At 43.9% G+C, this 16,643-nt stretch overlaps 1 pseudogene; it reads left to right on the top strand.

Annotated features, from left to right (window-relative positions):
- The first annotated feature begins 9,536 nt into the window (after positions 1-9,536).
- On the top strand, positions 9,537-10,588 carry LOC128113089 (60S acidic ribosomal protein P0-like; annotated as a pseudogene).
- Positions 10,589-16,643: the final 6,055 nt, after the last annotated feature.

Below are 16,643 nucleotides of genomic sequence, written 5' to 3' on the forward strand. Positions count from 1 at the left end.
CAATCAGACGCCGTATCTCTGAACTCTGACTGACAAAGCAAAGAAAAAGAAACAAGGTGCAACTCAGAGAAAAGGAATTTAATCCATTCATCAAAATTAATCCACACGAATAAGGAAAGCCAGCTACACAGAAGAAAGAGGGAAACACATTTCGGTTTTATCTTTCTCTCCAAGTTGGAGCCCAATGTTTACAGGAAAGCAAAGCTCAGAACATTTCATTTTTGATGTTCCTAAACACGGTTCTTGAACTTGCAGATTATCGCTTCGCCTTTTAACACCAGTCCCTGAAGGTAATTCTTGTTTTGCTGTTCTTTTTCTTTTCAAAAACTTTTCCTTTTGTTGTTGCTAAAGAGGAATAAATCCTGACAGGCAGATGACAAGAGCCAGTGCTTTTTCTTACAGAGAAGTGTGGCAAATACCCCTTCATGGAAAAAGGCCCCTTTCAAAGGGATGCTGTTTAAAAAACTCCCATTATGGCATCCAGGTACTGTGGAGAGATAATTGTAGGTACCAGTTATGAATGAATGAATGAACTAATGAATGTATAACAAATAAAAGCACTTGACCCATTTCATCACCCAAAGGGATAGAACTCTGAAAAGGTTTTCCTGACAGTTGACTGACATCTGACAGGGATTTTAAGCCCTTCTCTTTGAATGGCTTCCTGTGGACTCAGGGTTCTGACCCTGCATTTGTTTGCTTTGTCTGAGTGCCTCAATAGAAAGATGCTATCAGGTGCACATGTGACATGGGAATTGGCTCACAAAGACAAAGGTTGCATAGGCTTTATGGAGACTTAGGTTTTTATAACATCTACAGCATCTAGGCAGAATGATAAGGTTGGTTTTTATTTTTTTAAAGGATTGTTTTTCATTTAAAAAAAAACTCTTGGGAACATGAGTATAAAGGTTATGTTAAGAGAAAAACAAAAACAAACAAACAAACAAATAAAAAAACCTTTCCTTTATTTTCTCATTCAGAGCCCAGAGTGCTAAGTGCCATACAATGAGGCCCACGAATTTTACTTAAAAAATGTCTACTTCTTTTGAGAGCCTTCATTTGGCCATAGCACATGTGAGGTGGGGGACCCACTCTAGAAGAGAATAAATTGAGGGCTGGAGAGACGGCTCAATAGTTAAGAGCGCTTGCTGCTCTTGCAGAGGTCCTGGGTTTCGTTCCCTGTGCCCACATGGCAGCTCACAACTGCAGTTCCAGGGGATCTGATGCCTGGTTCTAGCCTCTGCAGGCACCAGGCATGTACATACATACAAGAAAACTCTCATACACACAAGAAATAAACAAAGTGAGATGACATGACGATACATTGAAGAGTTGAATCCAACTCATAAAGCCTCTGATTAAAAAAGTGTTTTGGATCATCTGTCTAAGCTCTTCCTGACGATAGTCTTCCCAACTTGCTTGGACATTTCTGATGATTACAAACATATTCTTGAGAGGGTTTCTTGCAGGGACAATCACCAGAAGCTGTTTCTGATTTTGAGAAAAAACCTGGATACCTGTAACTTCCACATCACAGAAAACCACAAAGTGTACGATTAATCGATTCTTAGGAACCAATAGATGTTTTAACCCCGTCAAATATTTGAAAAAAAATTTGTGACTCTTCAGAGGTCTTCCCCTTCAAGTTCCTCCCTGATATCAAATATGCTTGATTGCTTGTAAGGTACAGTCTTCAGTGTATCAGGCTGGCTACTTCTGGGTACAATGATGGTCCCTGTCTATACATCCCAATTTATTTCAGTTGAGTGAGTTTACTTAAACCAAATGGTTATTGAACCTCCTCATGCATCTGACTTACTAGGAGAACCTTGGAAAACTTTTCACTTGAAGACATTCAATTTCAATTGGTATGAGACTGGCTTTTAGTCATCAATATTTTCTAAAAGCCTCTCACTGTAGTAGTTAGACAACATTGGTTAACTCAGGTAGGAATTTAAGACTGGAGCCACAGTTATCTAATAAATGCACAACTAGGTCCCAATAAGTATTGATGGAGCCTATCTGAGCATTTCTGGAAAAGAAATGTTACCATTTATCAAATGCTTTCTCAGCGCCTGGCATCAGGCTAACTGTGATCTCACTTAAATATAAAATGTGTAAAGAAGAACTCGTAGCTCACAGTCACCAAGTAACATAGCCAAGGTAATACTGGATACAATAAAGTAGTCAAGTAGATCCCAGACCATGTTGCTGGGACCTTGAGGTTACCTTTCTCTTGCCTTTTTGTCTTAGTAGAACAAGGGCCTGAGATGGCTGTGGTATACAACAAAGGTAAGATGTTGTTAGCTTTTGACAGGCCTCAATGGAAGCCTTTCACTGTCCACATCACTGGGGATATGGCACTGGGAAGACCCCAGTAGGACAAGGACTTCGCACCATTGAGCTTTCTTCTCATCAATGGCCATAGAGCATCACAGAGGACCCAAAGCTGCAGATGGAGGAGAGAGTTCTCAGAGGCCAAGTGGTCTAGCTACAGTTGCATTTGGTAGAGAGACAGCTGGGAGGGTTTTGTGCAAGTCTCTATCCTGGTCCACATGTTCATTTCCCTTTTGTGTTTCATAGAGCGAGGTGGGTGGTGGTGGGGTGAGTGGGGGTGGGTGGGAGGGTGAGGGGGTGGGTAGTGGGGTGGGTGGGGCTTTCTCTGAGAACTGAGGCCGAAGAGGGCTGAGACTTATAAATGACTGAAGAATATGATCACTTGTGACACATTGACTGCGCCATTCTCAGTACTTATTTCTAAAATCCTTCCAGCCTTGAAGAGCTCCATGGCTGCCATATGTCATCCAAGTACTGTCCATCTCATTCTGACCATTGTGGTGATGTATCGTGTCCCCTAATATACTGTGTCCCCCAATAAAACTTGCCTGGAGATCATAGGAAAAAGCCAGCCTCCATATAGAAGTCAGGCAATGGTAGCATACACCTTTAATCCTGTCACTTGGGAGGCAGGGATCTGTCTGGAACTCTACGAGTTCAAGGTATCACTGGGAACAAAGCCAGGCATGGTGACACACACCTTTAATCCCAGCACTAACCATAGAGGTCTGTACAGACAGACAGGAAGTGACAGAGCTGGGCAGAAAGAGGAAGTGATGTAGCTGGGCTGAAAGAGTGAGAGAAAAGAACAGAAAGGCATATAGGTATGGATACACAGGAAGTAGCTCTCTTTGGAGACTGAGGTGTCGGTGAGGTGAGGTTAGCTTGTGGCTTTTCCTATTTCCCTGATCTCTCAGGTTTTCACCCCTATATCTGGCTCCTTGTTTTTTATTTAATAAGACCATTTAGCAATTCATCTACAGACCATCTCAATAAACTGCTTCCTTGGGACACATTGCCCTCTGTGCTGGCCAGTATTATGCAAACTTGATATGTTAGTTATTTAAGAGAAGGGAATTGAGAAGATACCTCCATAAGATCAAGCTGTAGGCAAACCTGTAGGGCATTTTCTTAATTAGTGATTGATGTGGGAGGGTGCAGCTCATTGTGGGTGGGGCCATGTCTGGGTTCCTGGCCTTGGTTTCCATAAGAAAGCAGGCTGAGCAAGGCATGATGAGCAAGCCAGTAAGTAGTATTCCTCATGGCCTCTGCATCAGTTCCTGTCTCCAGGTTTCTGGCCTGTTTGAGTTCCTGTCCTGACTTCTTTTGATGATGAACAGTTATGTGGAAGTGTAAGCCAAATGAATTTTCATCCTCAAGTGGCTTTTGGTCATAGTATTTCATCTTAGCAGTAGAAACCCTAACCAGGACACACCCCATCCTCTTGTCCAGACATCCTGTTCTGATGTCCACGAGGCTTTCTTAGTAAGGGCAGTGATGGAAAATTTAGAGTCTCCAGGTGAATGTTCCTTATTATTTTGTTTTGTAATAGATAAGTTAAAAGGATAAGGTTAAAAAAAAAATCAAAACCTTTGGTTTCCTAGGTTTACCAGTATTTGATTCTTTGATGATCATTCTAGCCTGTCACCTTACAAGCCTTCAAGGACTTGAGTAAAAGCTACTCAGTTATTTGTATGTCTTGACAGTGGCATATAACAACCAAGTACTGACTGGACTACAAATTATTTTTGTTTTTTATCTATTACAAATTAAATATTGGACTAGATTAAATTTGTATCTCATTGACATATTAGTCATGGGCAATCTATGTTGCTTTAGGGCACTCATTGGATATTTTAGTTTGGGTCCCCCCAGAAGTTGACATTGAGGGCAGGGTATCATTTTGAATTAAAAAAACCTGGCCTAGAAAAGAAGAATTTATGCAAGTAAAGAAGAAGAAAGGAATTGGGAAATCCTGAAGCCTCCTTCCACAGTAGGGAAGCTTAATTGCATAGAGAAATTGTGGGAAATAATGCTAAATACAAACCTTAGAATTATTCTGCCTAAGAGTAAAGGTCGTGGGGTATTTATACTCCACATCCATTGTGTGTTCATTTACCCGGGGTATGGACCACTTCTGACTGCTCTTGGGTACATTTCTCCTTTAAAGATGCTTTGTGTTCTAAAGTGATAAATCCAGGGGAGTCTGTTTAAGAAGTATTAGGAAAATTCATTAAGGTAAATTGAGGAAATACACTCACAAATACAGAAACGGAGTAGACAGATGAAGTTGTCCTCTGATCTGACTGCGAGTGAAGTCACCTCTCAGGCAGGAGCAGGGAGAAGGGGCATGTGACCCTTCTCCCTCTCCTTTTAAGAGGTCACATAGAATGGCAGGAAGTACCGCCTCCTTCGGGCCCTATAGCCCAAGGTCACGAGTAGAGCAAATACCACTACAGTGTTCTGAATCTGTAGTCCTAAGAGTTGGAAAGCTGAGGCAGGATGATTGAAAACTTTAAGTCAGACTGAGCTATATGGTAAAATCCTGTTTAAGAAGAAATAAGATCACAAAGCTGGCTGTACAACATCTGGGTGAGCAACCTCGAAAGTCCTAAGTGTCAGGGAAGCGTGGTGTTCAGATACAATGTGGTAACTGAAGTTCCTAGCAAGCGGAAGAGCCAAGGATGCAGAAGGCCCTGGGTTTGTCCCCATTACCACCTTTTAAAAAAGGTATTTAGGTTTATAAACATCTTTCAAAAAATTTGAATCCATAATCTCCTTTCTAAAATATTTATATTTGTATTATTGTTATTTGTTGTTATTGTTGAGATAGGATCTCATTATGTAGAGCAAGCTGGCTTAAACTCACAAAGATCTGCCTGCCTTTGCCTCCCAAGTACTGGGATTAAAGGCACGTACCATCATGCCTAGAAGCTTATATTATTTGAATTAAATCTCCATTTACTCAGTAGTCATATCCAGCACATTGCTAGCTGTTCATTGCATAGTGATGAAGAAAATTCATAGTGAGAGCTCAAGTATTTAGATTATAACATAATACAGTTTAAAAACAAAGGGCTGGTGAGGTAGCTCAGTGGTTAGCTGCAGTTTGCAGTTCCTGCCTAGGGGGACTGGCAACCTCTCCTTCCTACCTCTGGAAATGCTTGATCTTCCCTCTCACATCCAAGTATCAGAATGTAAGCATCCCAAACCACCTAGAGGCCCATAAGTGTTCCCATCAGACAGCCAGAGTCAGCTCCAGCTACCACATCTTGTCATGTGGTGACAAGCCAGCCGAGACATCCTTATGACCACCACAGCTGAGATGTGACCACAGCTAATAGGACTTGGTATACGAGAACTGTCCACCTAAGCCCAACCTATAGAACCAAGAGATCTGTGAATGTTATCTTGTTTTAAGTCACGAGATTTTTCAGTGTAGGGGGATGTTGTTATAGTCAGTTCACAGAACTGTCTATCTAACCGGGCTTCAGGGAGGTGTTTTCTACTATTTTTTGGAAGAGCCTTTTCTGTCTATGAGATCAGTTGTTTTGAGTAGGAGGATGATTTTGAGGAGTCTAAGGAAATGGAAAGAACAAATGCACAGATGGATGAATAGCCTAGTACACTGAGGGAAACTTAAGCCGATCAGTTGTGCTGAGGCCAAATGATGAGGAGCTGCAGAGCCTATTCATCAAGGAGGTTCTTGGGTTGGAGATTTAAGGCAGGTGTCTGACTCTGCTAAGTAATTTTAATTGTTCTCTATAAGCTCACAGCCTTATCAACTAATTAGAACACCATGATGCCTCTGACCTGTCTCCACATATGCTAATTGGCTTTGATGGTGTTCCTTCATTCATCCAAAGATATATCCAGCTGGGTGTTAAAAAGATCAGGAAGCCAAAAGTCAAGCTTCCTTCTCTTGAAAAGCTTGAGGTGTCTTTGATACCTAAATATGGAAGAAATGGGGAAAAAAAAAAAACTCAGAGCAGAAAATGATTCATGGAAAACCATGACTTCCGAATGCTCCAGGTGTTAAAAAAGAATGATTGTGGATTTCCACTCAAGGAGGGGACTGCAGTTAGACCTTTCTTGAGTTGCTCAAATGTCTCCAAATCTGACACCATAGCAGTATCTTAAAAATTGGCTGGTCTTCTTCATTTTACGAAATGAGAGCAATGAGAGCAAATAGCTCAGTGACACTAGTGTGTATGTACTAAGATCCGATCTGACTGCTGGGAATGGCTAAACTTATTTTAAAAGACAGTCAGGTTCGCAGACAATCCTTTGCAGTAGAGCATTATCCCCGTGTTCAAAGCAGCTATTGAGTCACTGAGTAGTCTCTGTTCATAACAGCAAGAGATGGCAAGCTGGGATCTGAACCTTGCGGCCACTACCAAGTGACACAACACGGCCTCTTACTACAAAGCTATGTGTTTTATAAACGAGCTTACATTTTTTGAAACATTTGATTTGTTGTTGTTTTATGTGTGAGTGTTTTTCCTGCATGTCTGTGCCCCAAATTAGTTTTTAAATGATAAGATGGTAACCCCTTCTGTCTCATTTGTATGTTCTCCAGTGATGTCATTGTATCCATCTAGCAATCTTATTCATATTTCATACATTAACATAGGACTAAATTGATTTTGATTGTTACAGGTATTTGGCTAAGCAAAATGGAATCAGGACGTTATTACATCATGAGAGACCAGTAACTCAATAACTGACTCGGTATGTGTCCACTTTTTCACCCATCACTTTGGTAAAATGCAGGTTATTTGATATAGCTCAAAACACAGGATTGAGCCTGGTGGGAAGCCTTCTGGCACTGCAGGATGTTTCTGCCTGTTTTGTTTTTTAGACAGGGTCTCACTATGTATCTCTGGCTGTCCTAGAACTCTCTCTGTAGCCCAGGCTGGCCTCAAACTCTCAGAGATCTGCCTGCCTCTGCCTCCTGAGTGCTGGGATTAAAGGCGTGCACCATGCTCAGTTTGCAATTTTTACTTTCCTTCACTGATCATGTATGAACACACCTAGCCAGTTCGCCCAGGAAGAAAGCAACGTGTAGTGAGAAGAATGCAGAAGAACATACCTACGGCAAGAATACTCTTGTGTCTTAGTGCCTGCTTTGGCCTAGGCAGAGATGCAGGGGAATCCTCCCTGTGTGGCTTTCCAAGTTGTTTGCTGGTTTGTTTCCTTTGTTCCTCCAGTAAACTGTAATCAATTCTGACCTCTTCTGAAGAAAAAAAAAAAATCACAGCTTAATTAGCTTCCAATGACAATTAGGAGCCGATCTCAGTATGCTAAACTCATCTTTAAATCGATCAGACTCAGTTGAAATTTTGGAACCTTTTATATAGGCCATAGTAACAATGGGACCTACTATTTATTGAGAATATACTATTTGACAGTCTGTGGTCTAAGCGTTCTTTCCTTTAGTCTTCTTTTTTTTTGTGGGCTGTTACTGGGATTTGAACCCAGGATCCTGTACCTACTAAGCACATGCTTAACCCTTCTCACTGTCCTACACCCCTAGCCTCTCATTTATTCTCCGAAGCAATCTTCTGAAGTAGGAACTACTGTAGTCTCGTTTTAAAAACTGAAATAAGGACTAGGGAGATGCCTTAAGGGGTAAGGGACTTGTTTCACAGGCATGAAGATCTGAGTTCTGATCCTGAGGACTCTTATACTGGGTATGATGGTATGGGCCTGAAACCCCAAGGCTGGTGGATCCTAGGGCTCACTGGCTGGCCAGTTTAGCTGAAAGAGTGAGCTTCAGGTCCAGTAACAGACCCTCAAAAAATGTCCTGGAAAGCAACTGAAGAAGTTACCCCTACGTTGACCTTTGGCCTCCACATGTACCCACACAGGGGCATGCACATGTACCCACACAGGGGCATGCACATGTACCCACACAGGGGCATGCACCTGTACCCACACAGGGGCATGCACCTGTACCCACACAGGGGCATGCACATGTACCCACACAGGGGCATGTACCTGTACCCACACAGGGGCATGCACATGTACCCACACAGGGGCATACACCTGTACACACAAGCCTCCACTACACATCCAAGTTGAAATAACAGGTTCGAAGATTGTTAATAACTTCTAACAGCCACATCGTTCAGCTTGGATCTGAGAATGATTTGTCACCCTTCGGGGACAGTGTTCATTCGGTAAGCATGACTATGTTCTTGTTTAATGCCAAAACTGTTAATGCCTCACTCAGAGTCCACCCACTGTGTAACTTCCACTTTGGAATTAGATGCTCATATTTGATAGTTGGTGGCGTGTGCCCGTGAGCCTACAACCCCGGAGGCAGAGGCAGGAGGATTGCAGGCCAGTCTGTTCTACAAAGAGGGTTCTTGGCCAAAAGGGCTACATAGCAAGATCCTATCTCAAGACACAAAAGCAAAAGAAAGCAACAAAAAAGGTGTCACTGTTTGGTGATAGGCCAGTGAATCTAGCAGAAGCTTTAAGAACAGTGGTGGCTGTTTTAGTGAGTGGTGGTTGGGATCTGTCCTGACGGCTCCAGCCCAGCTCTGCTATACTTCAGGGAAACCGAAGCTTCCAGCAGAGCTCCGCAGCAGGATTTTGTAGGATACTAATTATTTTGTCGGCTTCTCTTGTGGAATACTGATTTTTAAAAAAGTCATATCTGTAAAATCTCCCCCAATCCCAGTCTAAGATTTTTCTGTCTTAATTAACATATCAATGGGCACTACAGGATTAATAAAAGATTACCCTTGGAAGGTGCTTAGAGTTTCGAATGTCCAAGCTCCTCTGCCCTCTCCTCTTCCCCTTTCATCTTCCATTTTGGAATCCAGTGGGTACCCTCTTGATTGCAGCCCTGAATATAAGTGTTGGCGGCAGCTGCTCTGGGAGTAAACAGGACCCAGCAGATTGTCAACAACTAGGGCGGACTCAGCTCATATTGAAATTGCTTTCCAAGTGAGTCCGAGCCAGACAGCTCACAGACATCCGTACGTGTTGTTTTGTTAAGCTAAAATGTTAGTTAAAATCACAATAAATGTATATTAGACTTAGTGAGTTTTAGAAAAATTTCAAAAGTGTAATATCTTGATTGGAAGATCAAGTTTAAAAATAAGGGATTCTGCTTCTCTCGCCAAGGATCCTCACTAGAGTGACATCATCTTTAAACCCTGCCTGGCAAACCCCGATGCTCTGCGGTGATGCCCAGGGAAGACAGGGCAGCCTGGAAGTCCAACTACTTCCTTAAGATTATCCAACTTTTGGATGATTACCCAAAATGCTTCACTGTGGGAGCAGGCAATGTGGGTTCCAAGCAGATGCAGCACATCCACATGTCCCTGTGAGAGAAGGCTGTGGTACTGATGGGCGAGAACACCATGATGCTCAAGGCCATCGGAGGGCTTCTGGAAAACGACCGGACTCTGGAGAAAAAGCTACCTCGTATCCAGGGAGATGGGGGCTTTGCGTTCACCAAGGAGAATCTCAATGAAGTTAGGGACATGCTGCTGGCCATAAGGTGCCGGCTGCTGCCCACACTGGTGCCGATTGCGGTGTGTGAGGTCTCTGTGCCATCTCAGAATACTTATCTGAGGCCTGAGAAGACCTCTTTCTTCTAGGCTTTAGGCATTACCACTAAAATCGCCAGGTTCAGAACCACTGGAATTCTAAGTGAAATGCAGCTGATAGAAACGAGATAAAACAGGAACCTGTTAAGCCACACTGTCTAACATGCTGAGCATCTATCTCTCCCTTCTCCTTTGGAATGATCATTCGGCGGGTGTTTAACAGTAGCGGTATTTACAACCCGGAGGTGCTTGACATCACAGAGCGGATTCTTCACTCCCGCTTCCTAGAGGGTGCCTGAATGTTGCCAGTGTTTGTCTGCGGTTTGGTTACCAGACCGTTGCCTCAGTGCCGCACCCTTATCATCAATGGGTCCAAGCAGGTCCTGGCTTTGTCTGTGGAGACAGAGTACACCTTCCCACTTGCTGAAAAGGTCAAGGCCTTCTTGGCTGATCCGTGTGCATTTGTGGCTGCTGCCCCCGTGGCGGCCACCACAACTGCTTCTCTTGCCGCTGTAGCAGCCCCAGGCAAGGCTGCAGCCAAGGAAGAGTTGAAGGAATCAGATGAGGATATGGGATTTGGTCTCCTTGACGGATCGCCTCAATGGAACCAACTCAACCAGCTTAAACTGAGAAACATGAGAACAAAGGCTTATTTCTCTCGCAGGAAAACCCACAGAAACGCCTAGCCTGGCTCATAGGATCACACAGAGTCTCAACCAACAAGCAGGGACTGACCTAGGTCCTCTCCATATACGTGACAGTTGTGTAGCTTGGTCTACTTGTGGGACTGTTAACAATTGGTGCAGGGCTGTCTCTAACACTTTCACTGGCTCTTAGGAACCTATTCCTCATATTGGATTGCCTCGCTCAGCCTTCATACAAGGTTCATACAAGTCTTACTGCAACTCGATACTCCATGCTTTGTTGATACCCGTGGGAGGCCTGACCCTTTCTGAACAGGAGCAGAGGAGGAGTAGATGGGGGCAGGGCCGAGGGGAGGTGGGGGGAGGAAATGAGGGAGAGAAGGGAGAGAAAACTGTGGTAGGGATGTAAAATAAAAAAACAATTAAAAATTTTGAAAAAAAAAAGGGAGGGGGTTCCATGTACGCCTAGCCTCTGGAGTACGTGCCACTGGCTACACACATCCTATAGTCTCTGGCCCCATAATTTCCCTCAGACAGAGGGTGGCCATCCTTTAGTCTTAGCCTCCACCACTTCAACCAAGGCATTGAGGAGGATCCCCAGACTAGATTTAGATTGGAGATGCCTGTTTAACCTATTTGAGGTTCAATGGGGTGGTGTGGAGTTTGAAGGGCTGTGGGAGACCAGCTTCCACATTTATGTACCCCAGGGACTCTTGAGGAATGAGGAATAAGAGATTTAGTTAGAAACAAAGAGGGGAGAGAAACAGAGAGAAATGCAGGATATGGTCAGGTGGGGCCTGGAGCCTTATCCACAGCCCCAGAACTTTATTAGAAAGGGCTATTTATAACAATACCAAGGGGTGGGGCAAAGAACCTCCCCCTAGCTACTTACAGCCAAGTGTAGACCCTTACAAACACCTGATTGATACTCAGGCCCGTGGTCCAATCAACCTCACGCAGTCCTGCTGGGTACAGGCACTAGGAAACCTAGATGGCCTCCAACAAAGGGCTCCCCAAAGTGGTTCCTTCTATTTTTTTAAAAAAATAAATAACTTATTTATTTTTATTTTATGTGTGTTGGTGTTTTGCCTGCATGTGTGAGGGTGTTGGATCCTGGAGTTTCAGATAGTTGTGAGCTGCTATGTGGGTCCTGGGGACCCAGGTTCTCTGGAAGACCAGTCAGTACTCTTAACCACTGATCCATCTCTCCAGCCCTGACTCATAAGGATTTCCCAGAGGCAAGTACTGAGCCTTGGTGGAGAAGGTTACAATGTTTTCCTTTTCTATGTGTTCACCCTCCCAGGGTCACAGACACATCCAGCCATCTCATTTTCCCTCAAAATGTGCTTCGTGTAGGAATGCTGAGGACTTCCTGCATCTGCTTCACACGCAGGTTTCTCATGAGTTTGTAATGAACTAAAAGCCTTCTTCTATTAGAGGGCTATGATGGCCACAGCTAACCCACCATTCATAGATAAGATGGCCACACCCAGCCCACCATTCACAGATGAAGGAACTGAGGCTGTATCCAATGGGATGACCTGGCGTGTCTCCCCCTGACATAGTGCCTGGACTAGCTGGTGACCTGGCTCTCCCTCTGGCTCTCCCTCTTCCCTCCTGCCTCTCTGGAAACGTCTATAGCAGTGCTTAGGGGATGTGAGTGCATGTCAGAATCATGGAGGGAGCTTGCTAAATCCTGCTTCGGATCTGCAGGTCCAGGGCAGGGCCAGTCAGGGTATCAAATGATTTTTTACCTGTAATAGTGACTTTTTTTAGTGTTTACATGAGTGCTGTATGGATATGAGTCTCAGCCCATAACTCACTGTTCCTCAGTCTCTTGCCCTAACTATCACAGATACTCTCATTAGGAATGTGCCCCTTTTCTGTCCACAGTACCCAGTGACAGCCTCCCTCACCCTGCCCTTATTCCCATTTCACTTCTTTCTTTCAACGTCTATCTCGAAATATTCTCCTCCTATTTGCACAGTTTCACGCATATTGGCTTCTTCATAACTAGGTTAAAAGCATCTTTAGATGGGAATTGTACCCTGAATTTTCATAATGGTGAATATGTATAAATTATTAACCAATATGTGTAGATTAAGGACACCTTCCCCATCAGTTTGACTGACACATGTCAAGGGAGGATTTCTGACTTTCTTATTTGTGGATATGAAAAATAAATTAGCTCTCCTTATTATTGTTCTCACCAGCAACGCTTCCTTCTTTTTCTAGGTTTTTACACAATGATTTTTTTTTAAGACTTTCTGAAACACCATTTGCTTTCTTCAGCCAAGGCCGGTTCTAGCCAGTTGTTGCTTAGCAATAATGATGACATGTTGAGACTCATCTGATGGGCTTTGAACACCCTGAGCAGAGAGAGGCAGGCCAAGGGCAACTGGTTGGCTAATTGTGGCCTCCAGTCATCACCAGATGGTAAGTGCCTGCGAGGAAAGAAAGGGGCTGGAGCTGCTGGAAATGCATTGCAGATTGCATTTATGGTACAAATTCACATTTCAAAAATTGAGGAGAAATAAAACCTTAATATACAGGCCATTTTCCTGTCTTTGAAACATCTGGCAGCTACCTGGCCTAAAATAACATATTCTTCCTGAGAGCCTCATAGGTTATTTACAGGGTGTATGGCTTCTGCTTTCTAGAATTCTCTGTGGATGATGGATGGTGACGGCCATGGCACTGACGGCAGAAGGGCCACCTGAGGAATGGCCACTTGTAAAATGTCACTTTTAAACACAGCCATTTGTGAATGATTACAGTTTACGTTTGTTGCCCCCTTTGTATTATAACACAGAATGAACTCATAAGCCTGGGGCCTTTTGGGTCAAGTTGAAGTTCACGGTGGATCATAACACTAGGTTATAAAATCCTTCTAAATAAGGGTTTCTATTGGAAACCTTGGGACTGTTTGTTTGCACTTAGGGAGGCTAATGCTGCTGGAGAGGGATTCACGATCTCTTCTCCTTTTAGCCCCAGAACTTTGTGGTCATGTTGCATAGCGATGATGTGGTAGACCTCCAGAGAATGTTGTCTTTACTGATGGTAGTTTCTGTTGTTAGACTGACACTGTTATTACTGTTTCCTAGAACACCAGGCTCTTGAGTCCTCAGCATAGGACAGAACAGGTCAAGGGACTTGAAAGATACTGCAAGCTATGAGAAATGTGAGCATAATAGCAAAGGGAGACGGAGAAGCTGGAGAGACAGATAGGTATTCCTGTGTCCGCTGTCACCAAGAAGGTGCATGGGTAGATGAGTTCATCCCGCTGTGAGCTACAAAATTCATTTCCAAGAGGCTTAAGTGGTAGAAGAGACTATGTCCAGTGACATTTTATCTAGTGCTTGGGTCTTTAAGGAAATTAGTCCACATGTAATTAACTCATACTTCCATTGACTTCACTAAAAGCCCGTTTTCCTCTGATTTTCTACCTTTCTTTATTTTTAGACTTAGAGATACAATTTTTCAAATATCCTCCAAGCATTTGCTCACTTGTAAGAATGTCTGGACTTTGCCCATGGTCCATCCATCTCAAGACAGTCCCTAAAGGAATTTGAAGTTTGGTTTTAGTTATGCGATCCACCTGGTTACAAATGGACACCTATTGTTGGTGTGTTGGGAGCCACTGCGCTGCTGTTACTTCGCTCTCCTTTGGAACGTCCAGGCCCCAGAACACTGGAGTGTTGGTGCATTAGACAGGGTGGAGTCAAGGACAAGAGAAGGATACAAAAAGCTGCCAAGCAGAGAAATGATGTGTTAACCATGTGTCTTTAAGACCACACAGCAGGCTTTATATACCCCATACATCCAGACCCATTTCTCTTAAAATAGAACCCTGCTGATGCTCAAAAGCCACAGTGGCTGCCCCATGCCTATACAGTGGAGTCTTAACACTGCCTTCAGGCCTTCAAAGACTTGCCCCAGCTGTCCTTTTTCAACCCACAATATTCCCCTTCCTTCCACTGCTTTCCATTTGTCTCTACCGCTACGCCAGTCTCTCACAGCTCCATGGTAAGCCCCTTGTTGTCCGGGATCAGTCCTGCCCACTTTTATAGAATCGACAGCATCAATCTCTGCCCTTTTCCCTGTTGAGAGAAACCACTCATGCCACCCCTCCTCCCTGGAGCCAACCTCTAATATTGCCAAGTTCAGTGGCGGCAGGTCTACAGCACTCAGCTGAAAAATCAAACTGCCCTAGCTGGGCAGGTACATGCACCACAGGTGAGCCCCAGCCCAGCAGCCCTCTCTAAATCACTTGCTTTGTCTGTTGCCTTGTGCTGAGCTGGACTTTGCCCCTGGGGTTTGGTCTTGTTTTCTTTCCTGATACCGCAGAGGCCACAGAAAGGCCTCAAACCACCCTGTTCCTACTTATATCATCAACCTGCCTCCTGAACTTACCCAGCCACTCACCCCTTCCCTCCCTTTAACTGTATAAACTTGTTTTGACCTTATCGTCACCAAGACCCTTCTAAGCCTGCCTAGGCTGGACAGCAGGTCTTGCTCTGCTTAGCTTGCTGTCTGATTACATTCCGATCCTAGATAAGTGTCTCTGCATATTGCCTAACTCCTCACTTGCAGGCTCCCAGAGTTTGCCTTTTATCTGGTTCATTCATGGATTTTGTACTTACGTGATGTTCAGCAGAAAGCCGAACTGTTCACTTTTGACAGTAAGGGATTTGAGCATAATCCGGGAAAATCTGCTATAATGCTTTGTTGGAAATCTTGAGAGGAAAAGCAGTTGTTGGTCACACTTTGGATGCTAAATATAGGTAAGGGAAATCAAGACAATACACTTGGAAAAACGGTTGTAAATTTAGTGTATGCTTCAATGCTGAACATCTTGCAGATAAATGCGTTATCTTTGCTTCACGTTTCCAAGGGAAGAGCTGTATTGTGAAAAATGTGTGTTTTGCCTCTTTTGCTCATTCATTTAACCGATTACTAAGCATCCACTACTTTCGTGAGGGACGGTTCCCCTCTACTTCTCTAGTGTGGAAGCTGATATTCAGGCAAACTGTATCTTAGCAGACAGTCAGAAGTGGTGGGCTGAGAAGTTGTGTGGCCCGGGAGTGGACAGCCATTGGAGCCATGGCTGTGGAAGAATGATCTGAAGGGATGACATTGAGGTTGAAACTTGAATGACAAGCAAGAGCCTTCCTGAAGAGATTGGACAGGAGAGCATCGTGGGTAGAGAGACCAGCTAGTGCGGAAACATGAAGATGAATATTCACAGAAGTAGTGCAAGGTGGCTGTAAACTCGCCTAGCAGCAAACGAATGAACTGCCCAAGTACGTAACATTCATACTGCGGAATACTATTTAACCATTAAAAGCAACGAAGGCTGATACGTACCCCAACATGAATGACTTTCGAAAATACTAGGTTAGGTAGAAGGAGCTAGACCCAAAAGAGTACACTTTATATGGTTCTATTTAAGTGAAATATCTAGAACAGATCAGTCCATGGACCCTATGAGTGGCTGTGGCATGGAGAATGATTGCTCAATTGGCATGCCACTTTCTAGGGAAATAATATGTTTCGGAATTAGATTGGGGTGATTGTTGTAAAACACTGTGAATATGCCAAATGTCACTGAATTGAGTCTTCAGCATAGTTCATTGTGACTCTACAAATACTATCTAGGTGAGTGGTTCTCAACCTGTGGTCACAACCCCTTGAGGCGAACGACCCTTTCACAGGGGTCGCCTAAGACCATTGGAAAACACAAATATTTACATTATGATTCGTAACAGTAGAGAATCACAGTTATGAAGTAGCAATGGAAATAATTTTATGGCTGAGGGGAGGGGGGTCACCACAACATGAGGAACCGTGTTAAAGGGTTGCAGCGTTAGGGCGGTTGAGAACCACTGCTCTAGATGAGTAAAAGTGCTAATGTGGGTTGAACTTGCCGTGTTTGACTCGAGTGGGTGCTTGTGAGAACAGTGTTGGGAGTGAGAATTTCCTGTGCCTTTCCCTGAGGCACCAGGGCTTTGTTTTCATCCTCTGCCCAGTAGCCATGGATGCTAAGACATGTCTTCTACCTCTCAAAGACAATGGATGGGGGCCTAGGTCTTGGGGC

The sequence above is a fragment of the Peromyscus californicus genome, unplaced genomic scaffold, assembly GCF_007827085.1.
Source record: "Peromyscus californicus insignis strain IS unplaced genomic scaffold, ASM782708v3 Scaffold_17__1_contigs__length_78620276, whole genome shotgun sequence".
In the NCBI taxonomy this organism is placed as follows: Eukaryota; Metazoa; Chordata; class Mammalia; order Rodentia; family Cricetidae; genus Peromyscus; species Peromyscus californicus.